The following is a 14793-nucleotide window of genomic DNA, read 5'->3' on the forward strand; positions in this document are numbered from 1 at the left end:
AAGTTATGAGGATGAGTGTCATGAGAAGCAACAGGAGAGAATGCAACAAGAAGCAGAGGATGAGCATCCAAACAGTGATGATGAGCGGTCAGCTGTGGAGTGTCTACAGGACACAATGACGCTGAAATCTTTATTCAGGGACTTTTAATGGAGCCTGTGTAGGGGGAGAGGCTAGATGAGATGAGTGAGGATGAAGGGGGAGGTAATGAAATGGAGATAAGGAGTATAAATGATTTGAAGTCTGTGGAGGAGGCTGACAGAGCAGTAGTTAAAAGGAAATGTGGAATTAGAGCGGTACAAATTTAGGAGCATATTGAAAGGCTGGTCGAGTTTTGTTGAGAGAGAAATAAATTGTTCGTGCATACTTACCTCCACATTTCCAGAAAGCCAGTTATGATGAGAATTTAAAAATTAATAAATATACATATATATATGTATATATCCACAATGGTGACAACGAGCATTCCATACACTTTTGAAAACCACAAAACAGAGACATGATCAGTCATTTATGAAGCATGGAAGTTTAGAAACTAGGCTATTGCAGAAGGAGATATCAACATTGCTGAATTTTCAGTACATATAAAAGAGTCAAGACCCTCCAGTTTCAGGTCTCAGACAAACCATGTACCATAGAAAGTAAAGAGCAAGCACAGGAAGAAAAGAGAGGGCTCTTGAAGATCTCTGAACGGAGGACTTGGAGTTGATGATCCACAGCCTCAGTCATCAAAGTCAGGAGAGTCTCCCGCAGCTATCCAGGGGACTTTTTCTCTGAGGAAATTAAATAAAAATGTCAGGACACCTGACACAATAAGATGCAAGAGTGTGTGTGTGTGTGTGCATGCGTGTGCACATTTGGGTGTGTTGATAGTGAAGTACAGGACTAGAAGCAGAGAAATTGAAAGTTTATATACTGAAAAGTGAGCATCCCAATTGTTATTTATCACCCTGCTCCTTAAATGGCAGAAGCCACAAACACACTCTCCTGGAAGCACATTTAGAGGTGTTGTATTAGTTTGCAAGAGGCTTCCCTTGTGGCTCAGTGGTAAAGAATTCACGTGCAATGCAGGGGATGTGGGTTCAAACCCTGGGTCAGGAAGATCCCCTGGAAAAGGAAATGGCAACCTATTCTAATATTCTTGCCTGGGAAATCCCATGGACAGAGAAGACTGGAGGTCTTCAGTCCATGGGGTTGGAAAAGAGTTGAACACTAAACAATAGCTACAAGTGTCAATAGATGAGCTTTCCTACATCCAGGTGCATGGGCCCAAGTTTAGTTCTGTAACAGGAGAGGTATTTCAGGTGCTCCCAAAGTCCTGTGATTGAATAAAAGTGATGGAGAAGGTACCTGGAATGAAGAATTATCTTAAAACTCTCCAAGTAACTCAAAACAATAAAGAAAATTTGTGAGATGTAGTATATATATATCAGATAAGGCAATTGCACCCCACTCCAGTACTCTTGCCTAGAAAATCCCATGGATGGAGGTAGGCTGCAGTCTATGTGGTCGCTAAGAGTCGGACACGACGGAGCAACTTCACTTTCACTTTTTACTTTCATGCATTGGAGAAGGAAATGGCAACCCACTCCACTGTTCTTTCCTGGAGAATCCCAGGGACGGTGGAGCCTGATGGGCTGCCATCTATGGGATCACACAGAGTCGGATACGACTGAAGTGACTTAGCAGTAGCAGCAGCAGTATATATATATATAGACCAAACTGATATATATCAGTTCAGTTGTGTCCCTCAGTTGTGTCCGACTCTTTGCAATCCCATGGACTGCAGCATGCCAGGCTTCCCTGTCTATCACCAACTCTTGGAGCTTACTAAAACTCATGTCCATTGAGTTGGTGATGCAACCATCTCATCCTCTGTCCTCCCCTTCTCCTCCCACCTTCAATCTTCCCCAGAATCAGGGTTTTTTCCAATGAGTCAGTTCTTTGCCTCAGGTGGCCAAAGTATTGGAGTTTCAGCTTCAATATCAGTCCTTCCAATGAATATTCAGGACTGATTCCCTTTAGGATGCACTGGTTGGATCTCCTTGCTGTCCAAGGGACTCTGAAGAGTCTTCTCCAACACCACAGTTCAAAAGCATCAATTCTTTGGTGCTCAGCTTTCTTTATATTCCAACTCTCACATCCATACATGATTCCTGGAAGAACCATAGCTTTGACTAGATGGACTTTTGTTGGCAAAGTAATATCTCTGCTTTTCAATATGCTGTTTAGGGTGGTCATAACTTCTCTTCCAAGGAGCAAGCATCTTTTAATTTCATGGATGCAATCACCATCTGCAGTGATTTTGGAGCCCCCCAAAATAAAGTCTGTCACTGTTTCCATTGTTTCCCCATCTATTGGAAGTGATGGCACCAGTTGCCATGATCTTAGTTTTCTGAATGCTGAGTTTTAAGCCAACTTTTTCACTCTCCTGTTTCACATTCATCAAGAGGCTCTTTAGTTCTTCTTCACTTTCTGCCATAAAGGTGGTGTCATCTGCATATCTGAGGTTATTGTTATTTCTCCCAGCAATCTTGATTCTAGCTTGTGCTTCATCCAATCCAGCATTTCTCATGATGTGCTCTGCATATAAGTTAAATAAGCAGGGTGACAATCTATAGCCTTGGTGTACTCCTTTCCCAATTTGGAGCCAGTCTATTGTTCCATGTCCAGTTCTAATTGTTGCTTCTTGACCTGCATAAAGATTTCTCAGTAGACAGGTCAGGTGGTCTGGTATTCCCATCTCTTTCAGAATTTTTCACAGTTTGTTGTGATCCACACAGTCAAAGGCTTTGGTGTAGTCAATAAAGCAGAAATTGATGTTTTTCTGGAACTCTTACTTTTTCAATGATCTAATGGATGTTCACAATTTGATCAATGGTTTCTTTGCCTTTGCTAAATCCAGCTTGAACATCTGGAAGTTCATGGTTCATGTACTGTTGAAGCCTCCCTTAGAGAATTTTGAGCACTACTTTGCTAGTGTATGAAATGAGTGCAATTGTGCGGTACTTTGAGCATTCTTTGACATTGCTTTTCTTTGGAACTGGAATGAAAACTGACCTTTTCCAGTCCTGTGGCCACTGCTGAGTTTTCCAAATTTTCTGGCATGTATATATATATGTATGTATATATATGGGTAGTTCATGGAACAAACCAAAAGGCAGCCTGGAAATAAGCCATGCTGTAAAAGTAAGCATAAAACATAAATAATTCAAGTGATCAGTCAATTCAGTTCAGGTGCTCAGTCATGTCCAACTCTTTGCGACCCATTGACTGTAGCACATCAGGCCTGCCTGTCCATCACCAACTCCCAGAGCTTACCCAAACTCATGTCCATTCATTGGGTGATGCCATCCAACCATCTCATTTATTCAAGTGATATTCTGTATCTTTTTTGCTTCCTCTTTATGTACCTACTTCAGTATTCTCTTTCTACACTAGATTTCAGTGCTTGACATGTACATGAGCAAACCAGGCCACTTCTCATGTCCAGAGTTTAAATGTTTTCTTTGTTCAGTTGACCAGCCCAATTCTAAATTCTTGGAACAGAGAATCTACTGGTGCAACTTTGGTCTCGTATGTTTCCTAATTCAATCAACTATGTCTGTGAAATGTGTTATATACTCTTAACCTGACTTCCTGGGGTCAGCCTTGCAAATTAGGGTCAGTTCTCAGGGAAAGGGCATCAAGATACAAGTAGAGGTCTGTGGCGATGTCTGTTGAGGCTTCTAATTCAAACAACTAAGCGTCTGCCTACAATGCGGGAGACCCGGGTTCAATCCCTGGGTCGGGAAGATCCCCTGGAGAAGGAAATGGCAACCCACTCCAGTATTCTTGCCTGGAAAATCCCATGGACAGAAGAGCCTGATAGGCTACAGTCCATGGGGTGGCAAAGAGTTGGACACGACTGAGCGACTTTCTGGGGGGGGTGTCTGTGAAATGTGTTAGATACTCATAATCTGACTTTGCGGGGTCAGCCTTGCAGATTAGGGTCAGTTTTCAGGGAAAGGGTGTCAAGATACAAGGAGTTGTTTGTTGAGGCTTCAGGGAAGTGAGATGTCAGCATATTGGATGAGATATCCAGATTTTCCCAGAGGATGGTGGGTTTTGAAGGAGAGATTGTGAGCTAGTTGCCCAGTTTGTCACTGAGTGAATAAGTTCTCCAGGTTAGTACTGTAGAGGAACATAACAAGAATTTAGTCAAATTGCAAAATCTTGGGAGAGAGAATCTGATCAGCACAGCTCTGGTCAAGCACCTTTCCTAATCTAAACAATTGCATTGAATCAATAGTGGCATTCACTCACTCCTATCAGTAAGTTAACAAGTGTTAAGCATTGCCACTGTCGACAACAGAGAACCAGTATTGGAAACTGGCAAAGACTGAAAACTTTGGAGGTTCAAATCTTTGTTGCTCTATTTACTAGTTGTTTGGCCTTGAGCAAATAATTTGTTTTCGGTCTGAGTGTGCTTTCCCATTTGGCAAAATAGAGAAAATTTTATCTCTGACTTTAAAGAAGTAAATGCTACAACAGAGATCTGGGTACTTAGCATGGAAGCAGATGCAGAAAGAACTTTTCTAAAATGGCAACATGCTGATAAATCAATAACTCAAATTGCTTGAGGGTGACAGACCAGTAAACAAACAGTGAAAAGGTTACTATAGACTTGTGCACACAGAGCTTTGGGGCACAGAGGTGAGAGAGATTTGGGAAGGAGGGACCTAGGAAAGCTTGCATGAAATTTTATGCCTGAGTAGAGTTTTGAGGGACATGCTGGAGTTAGCCTTGTAAACAGAGAGAAAAACTTTCAAAGGAACAGAGATACGGAACCATATGCCTCATTTGCAGAACTCTAATTGGTAGAATAAGACTGCAGCAACTGACATAGACATTTGTTGTTGTTGTTGTTGGAAGAGCAGAAGAGGCTGAGCAAGAGGGTATTAGAGGTTGTGGGTAGCCTTGTGGCTTAAGCTGGTATTTAAAGTTGTGAAAATTTAGGACCATGTGGGTCTTCGGAATAGGGATAGTCGAAGTCATACTATTAGACATAGAATGGACAGGGCTAGGTGGGCATATACCTAGTTGGCCTTGTTATCATACCTAGTTCACAAAATCACAGTGAACTAAGTAGCAAAGTAGTTGCTACTGAACCTGGAGAGCTGAGCATGTGAAAGTACAAAATTTAGATGCATTATACATTCTCCTAGGGCTGGGGATGAAATAAACACACACTGTGCACCAAGTGGCTTGATAACCCTAGTGATGAGGGGTAGATGTGCTTAGGTCAGTGATAAGTAGAAACTGAATCCAACATGTGTATTCCACCTGTATCCATCCCTAAGGGTGCCAAGAAAAAGCCTGCTGTGGGGAGGGCTGTCTCAGCTTTAGGGAGCACAGCTGGATGTGTTGATGGTGTCAGACAGTACAGTCAGTCTTCACGAGAAAGTAGAGAGGCTGGGAGAATTGCTAATTCATGACTTTTTGCTGAATGAATATTCTATTTCATTCCAAGTCTTTCAGATATATTTTGAGGAAAAGTGCATGAAAAACTTTCAAGAACTTTCTTTTCTCCTTCACAAGATGAATTTCTTAATGATTAAAATTTGGGCACATTAGGGGGGTTACTATGGAAACCAGAAGACAGGTGACTCTTACTTTAGGCATTAGATGTGACTAGGGAAACCCGTATAGAACATATTTTAGCATAGAGTGTACTATATAAGAACTACTTATTTATAAGAGACCCTGAGAAACCATTCATTAATACTTTTCCTGAAACAAACTATCCCTTAATTAATTTGCTTTTCTTGCAGCTACAAAAACTGTAGACATGGAAAAATACACTGTTTCTTAAAATCTTGTGAGAGATAGATTGATGATTTTGTCTCTCCCATTTTCTGGGGTCTGCCTTTCCCCTTGTACCTCTGAAATTTGGTCTTAACTCAGAATCAGGTCTTTTCTTTTACGTTCTCTACCTGATTGCATTCAGTCAAGTCACATACTACATGAACCTTTGAAGAGAAGAAAATTCCATTTTCTGATCGTCTGGGGGCACTTAGAATTTAATCTTAAAACTGCTGATTACCAGTTCCTTGATTTCTCTCTGGGGCTCTAAAAAGACCTAAATATAGAGGGATTTTTTTTTTTTTTTCATTTGAAAGAGTCCTCAAATGTGAAAGCAATGATTAGCAACTTTAAAACTATTTTTCTCCTAAGTCTTCAATTCCTATTTACAAAGCCCAGGTTAGTTTTGTTCCCAAAGATTTGTGATTGGGGGAATTCTTTTCTCATTCTCTCATATACTAAACCTATTTTAAATGAAGGAGCCTAAATTGTTTCTTTTTCTTTTTTGTTATTTTCAATTCATGCTGACTGGTCACATCTTCTTCCTCTCCTCCTTTTCTCCCTTTTATAGCTTGTGGCTTCCCCCAGATCATATCTGGAACAAGATTATTATCTTGAGTGATCTTCTTTTATGAGGTTTTCTTGTCAGCAGCTTCAGTGGAAGTCAGGTGTGCAGAGCTGTGATTTATCACCACCGAGCCCCACGTGATTTAATGCATTCACACATCTAGAAGAACAAGGCTAGTAGATGAATGGAGAGCTACTTGGGAATGAGACTAGCTGGTTCACTCACCTCTGCTGGAGGGGGGAGTTGGCTGCCAAGGTAAATGAATTGAGCTTGCTTAGGGAGATGAACAGTTTTTGGAAATCAGGTAAAATGTTGTTGTACTTGCTGCTGTGTTTGAACACAGTATAAAATACTACATCCTGTATGGAGAAGGTTGATTGACTCGTTCTTAATGAGAGAGTTCTGTGCACAGAACTGAGCAAAGGAAGTGTTAAGTGAGGGGATAATAAGAAGAAACTGACTTTGCTCCTTAGGGATTCTGAGATAGCAAAGCAGGGGAAATAAAACATAGAAAATGAATTTGCATATAGAAATATATGTCCTAACATTTAAATACGGGATTCATTTTCCCCTAAAAACTCACTCACTGAGCTAAAATAAGAGTTAACCTTTGAAAATCAAACATTCTTAGTCATAGGATGGTGTTATGATTTTGCCTTAAATTTTAGGTTACTTGGCAGAATGATCTCCAGTCACTGACATTTGTTTCTGAGAAATATCCTGCATTTGGCCTCCGGTAAGGACACCTTCTTTCCTATGGAGATTTTGAACCACTCCAGGAAACTTGAGTCATTTTTTTGTAGTGTACTTTGAGTCAGAACTCCATCCTTTTCTTGTAGTGGTTCCAGGATTGCCCCTTTGTGTCCCGGAATAACTGTCTCAGCTCTCTTATAACACTCTCAACATGAAGTCACTAGTCTGTGTATCAGCTGCATCAGTCACTGGTGTGCTTTGGGATATACATTTCTGAGAACCACTCTAGATCTGTAAGTCAGAAATACTGGGAAGTGGAGACTATGAACCTGCATTATTACAAACACTCTAGGGGTTTCTTATGTACACTAAAGTCCTGAAGCACTCACTGAAAAATGAACAAAAAGAACACGTGTTTATGAACACTTCTCTGTGACAAATGTGTCGCCTTTCTGTTGCTTTTTGTATATTAGCTGTTCCGTCTTCACATGTGGTATAAATCAGTCATCATTTTTTCCCAGGGAGAAAATGTACTTCGTCTCTCCCAAGCTTGCAAAGCCAGAAAGTGTAAGTACTTCAATGCAAAGACACGTTTATCTAGTCCAGCTTCAAAGCCTATGTTCTTTCCTTTAAAGCACTGATCTCTTCATCATCGAGGGTGAGTTATGTCCCTGGAACTTTCCCAGGCTGCACTGCCATCCAGCTCCCTGTGATAAAAGTAAATACACACTCATCTTGGCATTGTCCGCTCCTGAGTCACAGCATCTCCTTTAGCGGTACTGCCAGGTGTCTCTTCCAGCCCTTTCATAGATAGTTGAAACTAAAAATGAACTCAGGGTGATGCTACAACGGTGATTCACACGAAGGTTGCTCTGCCAATCCATCCGTGTGATTGCTTAGTGTCGTTACAGCAAATAGCGCAACACTACACTGACCTATTGACTCCCAATGTGTTTCAGTTCATAAGATTTGATTCTTGGGTTTCAGGTTTCAGATGGCTAAACCCTGTGATAACTCACGTTACTGTGGAGGTTCAATCCGCTTTGCAGACTCAGACATTGCCTCTTGACAAAATGGTTTTCATTCATACAAGGTACTCACACACCAAGTTACAGTTGATTAAATGTGACATGTGTGGTCTGGCTTTTAAATCATTGCATATCAACCTCTTGGTCAGCACACAATTCCCTCTTACAAAAATATCTGGGGAATTATACTTGATATATTATACTTGATGATATTATTTGACTTACAGTGTTGTTCTCAGAACTATGACAACTCTGAACTTTTATTAGCAAGAGGGTGGCAGGATTGAAAGAAGACCTACATTAAGCTGCTGAATGGTTAATTTATCATACCTATTTCTAAAATGACAACCTTACCTTCTTGATTCACTTCAGTGCCTATGTACCACCATCCCCCTCTCCCATTCTACTATCATTGTTTTCAATGATTGTTAATAGTCTTCCAACTGGTCAGTATCAGCTCTGGCCTCGTTCCAGCCCTTACATTATACTGAAGATAGTGTGATGTTTTGAAATCTGATCATGTCAATGCTTGCTCTTAAGAGCAAGATAAATCTCTTTCTATGGACTCCAGGTCAGCCATGATCTGGCATTGCCCCAATATCTACCCTCATTTCTTGCCATGTAGCCTCTTGCCATTTGCTCTCCCAGAACGTTTACCTTCTTCCAACAATTCTTTCCCACCATGCTCCACCTTATCATCTGACCTTTGAACACACGGTTTTCTCTTCCTACTAGTCAAGTTAACTTTTACTTCCCTGGAAAAACCTTTTATCATCACTAGCTGACCAGAAGTTCCTCTGGCTGGAAAATTAGTTCCAAGTGGCCATTGAAATTTCTCAGTAGCTTTTCAGTAGTCAAATTAGTCCTGTGTTAGCTGTTTCATGAGCTCAGGGCTTCCCTGAATCTCCTGGATTTTCAGCCAGTTTTACGGTTATGCTGAAGCTGAAACTCCAATACTTTGGCCACCTGATGCAAAGAACTAACTCACTAGAAAAGACCCTGATGCTGGGAAAGCTTGAAGGTGGGAGAAGGGGCTGATGGATGAGATGATTGGATGGCATCACTGACTCGATGGACATGAGTTTGAGTAAGCTTCGGGAGCTGGTGATGGACAGAGAAGCCTGGTGTACTGCAGTCCATGGGGTTGCAAAGAGTGGGACACGACTGAGTGACTCAACTTCAACTTCGAACTTACTGTTATGAGCTTGGTCAAGAAGCTCACACTCAGTGACCAGTTTATATTTGCTCTTTAGATCCTGAGGCGTGCTCATCATTTTATCATGTATTCTCATTCATTTTGGAGAAAGCCTAAGTAAATATGTGAAGCAGCAGTAAAACTATGTGTGTGTGTGCGTGTGCTCAGTTGTGTGCAACTCTTTGTGGCCACATGGACTATAGCCCCCCAAGCTCCTCTGTCCATGGAATTTTCCAGGCAGGACTATTATATAATTATATAATTGTAAAATAGTGAATATATATGCATATATAATGAGATAGTTGTGAAACAGTGAACATACACACAATTCCATTATTTCCATAAGGCTGAGAACTTGTCCCTCTGCACCTGTTAAACAGCCACATTAAAAGAAAATACATTGATTCTTCACTCATTCCTCCTCCTGCTCCTTCTTCTAATTATCTCTTATTTACCAAACACTATGATAAATGTTTCACATACAGTGTTTTATAAAACAACATTCTGATTAGCCCTGCCTTACAGACAGTTTTGAACAGGGGGAGGGTTAAATAATGCATCTAAGATCACAATGGAGTTAAGTTGCAAGCCAGCTATGAACTCAGGCTATTTAATTCAAGAGCCACTCCTTACATATCCAGGCTCTTGCCCTTCAAAGTTTGGTACCTAGACCAGCAGCAACAGGATCCACTGTGAGTTTGTTAGATATGCAGAATCTCAGTCCTGCTCCAGACCTACTGAAATGGAGTCTCAAACGTAACAAGATCCTCCAGTAACTCACATGCACTTTAAAGTCTGAGCTGTACCACAGTATGCTATATAACTTCTTAATTTTATGGAGATCAACTTCCTGTTTTCACATTTGTCTCTGAAGAATATTATCTTGATTTGATAGTCATATATTTGTTTCCTTTCATTCAGTGTTATAACATATAGGGAAAATAGAGCTATAAAGTTCTCTTTGGGAAATTTGAAGGTTGTACTTTTAGTTTTGCTTACATTATTTTAAATGCCTGAGAGATCATCACTCAATATACCTGAAATAACTTACTCTGCTAATACAGAATTTCATGGGAGATAAATACATGGGATATGTTTTGGGAGTAGAAATTTGGGGAAATCAATGACTGCAAATTGTTTTTCAGCTAATATGTTTGACATGAAAACAAGATGAAGTGGTAAGAATCCTGTTCTGGCCTGAAGTGATCTTTTAATGAACTAAAAAGGTATTTTTGTTTGATATTATCTTTGCGTCTGGAGAGTGTTTTCTTAAAGAGAAAGCAAATAGAAGGCTGAAGTCTTGGGGGTTGTTGAGTGTGAGGGGAGTAGGAAGCACTGGGATGGTCTGCAAGGTTATGTAATGTCTTCCAGCAAGGAAATGCTTAGCAGCCTGATACCACGAGGGGAGCTTTAAAAGGGAAAAGCATTCTTTACAGGTTGGGGGTGTTTTCTGGATAGTCAAACCTTGACTTCGTTTATTCCTTTGGAGTTGAAGAGGTATCATCCAGGACCTTTTCTTGCCTTTGCTTGTGTTTGTGTATGTTCTAAGCCAGGTACTTCTGTAACGGTGGTCATTCACTTGGAGACTAACTGAGGGTCATCTGTGCTGTGGTTGGGGGCTATAATCTCGTCTTTAAGAAATTTGAGCAGGGCTTTCGATTCTGCCGTGTAGACTGTGTCACCTTAGGCTATTTAGTTAACCTCTATGAACCTCAATTTCTGTGTAGTAAGATAAGAATAACAATGACTGTCTCTCAAAGTTGTTATGCAGATGCAAAGGGATATGAAAGCAGTGCTTAGCATTCTGTCTGTCAAATGGTTAGTACTCATAAGCCAAATTATTTTACAATAAGAACTTTTCCCCCTATTTTGCTGGTCACATAAGAAAAAAAAATCTGTAATTGATATCATTTTAAATATATATATATATATAATGCAAGTGTATATATATATATATATATACACACACACACACACATATATACACATACTCACACATACATCCACAAAGAATATATGTATGTACAGTGAAAGCCTTCTAAGTGTCTGGTTTATCACACTGGAGAACCTCACTATGGCTCAGCTCAGCTTTCCGACTTTCTTACCCACAATTTCTTCTGGAGGGGAGGTTGTCTAGCCCCCGCAAAACCATGGATTTTCAGGTGGATGGAACCCCTCCTTCACTTAGCCCACTGTAGTTTCTGCTGTTAAGTTGCCAGCTTCTTGGAGGGCAGCTTCCTATGTACACAACTTCAAGATTATGAACTCCCATAGGAACTGAGATTCTACACTAAACAATGATATATGTTCACTAAAATATTAATATGTGAAGCAGAACTTTATGAATTCAAAGTTTTGTAAGACCAAAACACCTTTATACAAAATATTCACTCTATCTGCTGCCCTAAACTAAATTTAGGAAGTCTTTGGATTATGTTTTTGTTTAGTCGCTAAATCATGCTATCATGTCCGACTCTTGTGACCACATGCACTGTAATCCACCAGGCTCCTCTGTCCATGGGATTTCCCAGGCAAGAATACTGGAGTAAGTTGCCATTTCCTTCTCCTGAGGATCTTCCCTACAAAGGGATCAAACCTGCATCTTGTGCAAAGCTGGTAGATTCTTTACCACTGAGCCAACTGGGAGGCCCCTTTGAATTATACCTTGTATTGACTGTTGTTGCCACCCTGCCTACCCTCAAGGTAGACAGAGACTTAGCTGCATACTTCAACTTCTGATGTAACTAAAATTGTCCTGTTCTCTATCTGCCTCTAGAAAGGAAAATGGGAAAAATCTAACAATAGCCAAACATCTTGCTGTCTGACTAGTTCTACTTTAGTGTGAGTGAGTTTAAAATGGTCAGCTTAGACATTTTTGGTAAAGTTTATCTTTCATCTGTTGTGAAATACATGTCTTTTAATCTTTTTAAGAAAAATGTAAGATATAATAGACAAATACATTGAATTTTTTCCCAGGATTTAAATGGGGGCTCCCTAAATAATATAGAATATTCCATATTGGAATAAGCCCTGTGAAATTCTTATTCTACCTTGGTAGATTCCTCTTTCCCACAGAAAGCTGAACTGGGCTGCCCTGGCCACAGGACCTTTGCACAGGATGATGGGGGTCCTGCAGGCTCATAAGAAGGCCAAATTCTTCAAATTTCTGCTTTTATTCTTCCTACTTTACTTCCCCCCTTTGCTCTCTCTCAGTGTCATCCTTTGTCTGCATTTCTTGAATTTGTTGCTGTTCAAAATGAAATTTGTATTTCGTATTAAACATATCAGATATCATTTTAAGCTAATATTTAATATAATTGTCCTGCCTTCCTGATGAAATATCACAAAGTATCTCTATATTAAAAAGTTATATTTATTGCCATTTGCTAAGGAATTATTACGTGTCAGGCAATACATACTTTATGTTCTTTTCTTATTTAATTAAATGAAAGAAAAAAAAAGAAAGTGAAATCACTCAGTTGTGTCTGACTCTTTGCAACCCCATGGATTGTAGCCTACAAGGCTCCTCTGTCCATGGGATTTTCCAGGCAAGAGTACTACTGGAGTGGGTTGCCATTTCCTTCTCTAGGGGATCTTCCCAACTCAGGGATCAAACCCAGGTCTCCTGCATTGCAGGCAGATACTTTACCATCTGATCCACTAGGGAAGCTCCTTAATTCAATGAAGTAGGCATCATTCATCACCATCCTGAGGAAATTGAAGGACAGACAGGTTAACTGATTTCCAAGGAAAATGGGATCCAATGATGAACAGGCAAATTTAATTTGAGTTTTACTTTGGTAAATCATTTAATGGGAGGAACAGGCAACTCAACAATAATATTCACTATGATACGATTAGGTTTTTTGCTTGTTTGTGTGTGTGTTTGCTAGAGAAACACATACAAAGAAAGGGCATCTAAGCAAGACTTGGGAGAGGTTGAGTGGATGCTTTCCCAAGTAAGTAACCTGGATGCTGGAATCAGCAGATGTTAGGCAGCAAGGACAAAGGGTAGATTCAAGGTTAAAGAGAGTATTGTTTTTAGGAAGTGAAAGAAATTTTAAAAATATGAGAGGGCTATGAGTTTCAACAGGGGAATGAATATGAAGGGTCCTATGAACCATTGATAAGCTGAATTTCATACCAAGGATAATGAGGAAACTGCAGAGCTTAAACCATGGACCACGGTATGATTGTGTCTTTCTGAAGGATTAGTCCAGTAGTTCTGAAAAGAATAGCAGAGGGGGAATAGTAGAGGGGGAGGATTGGAGGTAAGATTAGTTAGGAGGCAACTTCAGGAATAGAAATGTGAGGGGATGGTGGCTGAACGCGATTAATATTGTTGTTGGTAAGTCACTCAGTCATGTCTGACTCTTTGTGACCCCATGAACTGTAGCTCGCCAGGCTCCTCTGTCCATGGAATTTTCCAGGCAAGAATAGTGGAGTGGGTTGCCATTTTCTTCCCCAGGGGGACCTTCTTGACCCAGGGATTGAACCAACGTCTCCTGCAAGTCTCCTGCACTGCAGGCAGATTCTTTACCACTGAGCCACTAGGGAAACCCATAACAGTGGAGAGAAATGGAAGGGGTTAAGAGGTATTTTAAAAAGAGAAATGCAGGATCGGAACTCTAATCTGAAGAAGAGCATAGACTATTTATTAAGAGCATGTGATCTGGGGACATATTTTTGAGGACCAAAATCCACTTCCACCTCTTAAAAGCTTTGTGGCCTTGGTTGAATCAGCAAATGTTCTAAACCTCAGTTTCCTCAATTTGTAAAACATGTTGTGGCAAGGGTCCCTTAAGCTAACACACGTGAAGCACTTAGTATAGTATGGAACAACAGTCATCCCTTAAAATACATAAGCTATTACTTTTTGTACTATAAGCCAGCTCTCTGACATAAAAGTTGATTCATTCGCCAAGCTTGTAATCAGAGCCTACTATATCCTGGTGGTTCATTTACTCTTTGGATGTTAATTTTCTCATCTATAAAATGATTGCCTTGGAGAAATTCTCTGGGTTGCTTCCAGCTGAAATTTGGTTGGACTAATGTTCATTAGCACTAAGACTACCATGCTGATTAAGTTGCAGTTAAGGGGAAAGTGACTCATTTCACTAACCAGGCCTCTGTGTGTCATTTGTCAACCCTTTTCTGTGGAGGGAAGCAGGGAGCAGGAACGTAATTGATTCCGCAACTCTGAGTGACTCCCTATTAAACTGCAGAGCAGGAGGATTTACTCTGGAGCATTTAATGACTTAGGGAGAATGTGCCACAGGATAAAAAGTTTACCTGGGCTAGCACAAATTTACTTTCTGAGATGTTATTACAGGAATCTGAACAAAGTGGAGCAAGTGGAGGGCAGAATGTGAGAAACATAACCTGTCATTGTGCTGGTGCCAGAGCCTCATAGGAGGAATAAAAGGCAGGTCTCCCACTGCTGGGGATTATTAGTGCAGGCAGACAG

The sequence above is a fragment of the Budorcas taxicolor genome, chromosome 5, assembly GCF_023091745.1.
Source record: "Budorcas taxicolor isolate Tak-1 chromosome 5, Takin1.1, whole genome shotgun sequence".
Lineage (NCBI taxonomy): Eukaryota > Metazoa > Chordata > Mammalia > Artiodactyla > Bovidae > Budorcas > Budorcas taxicolor.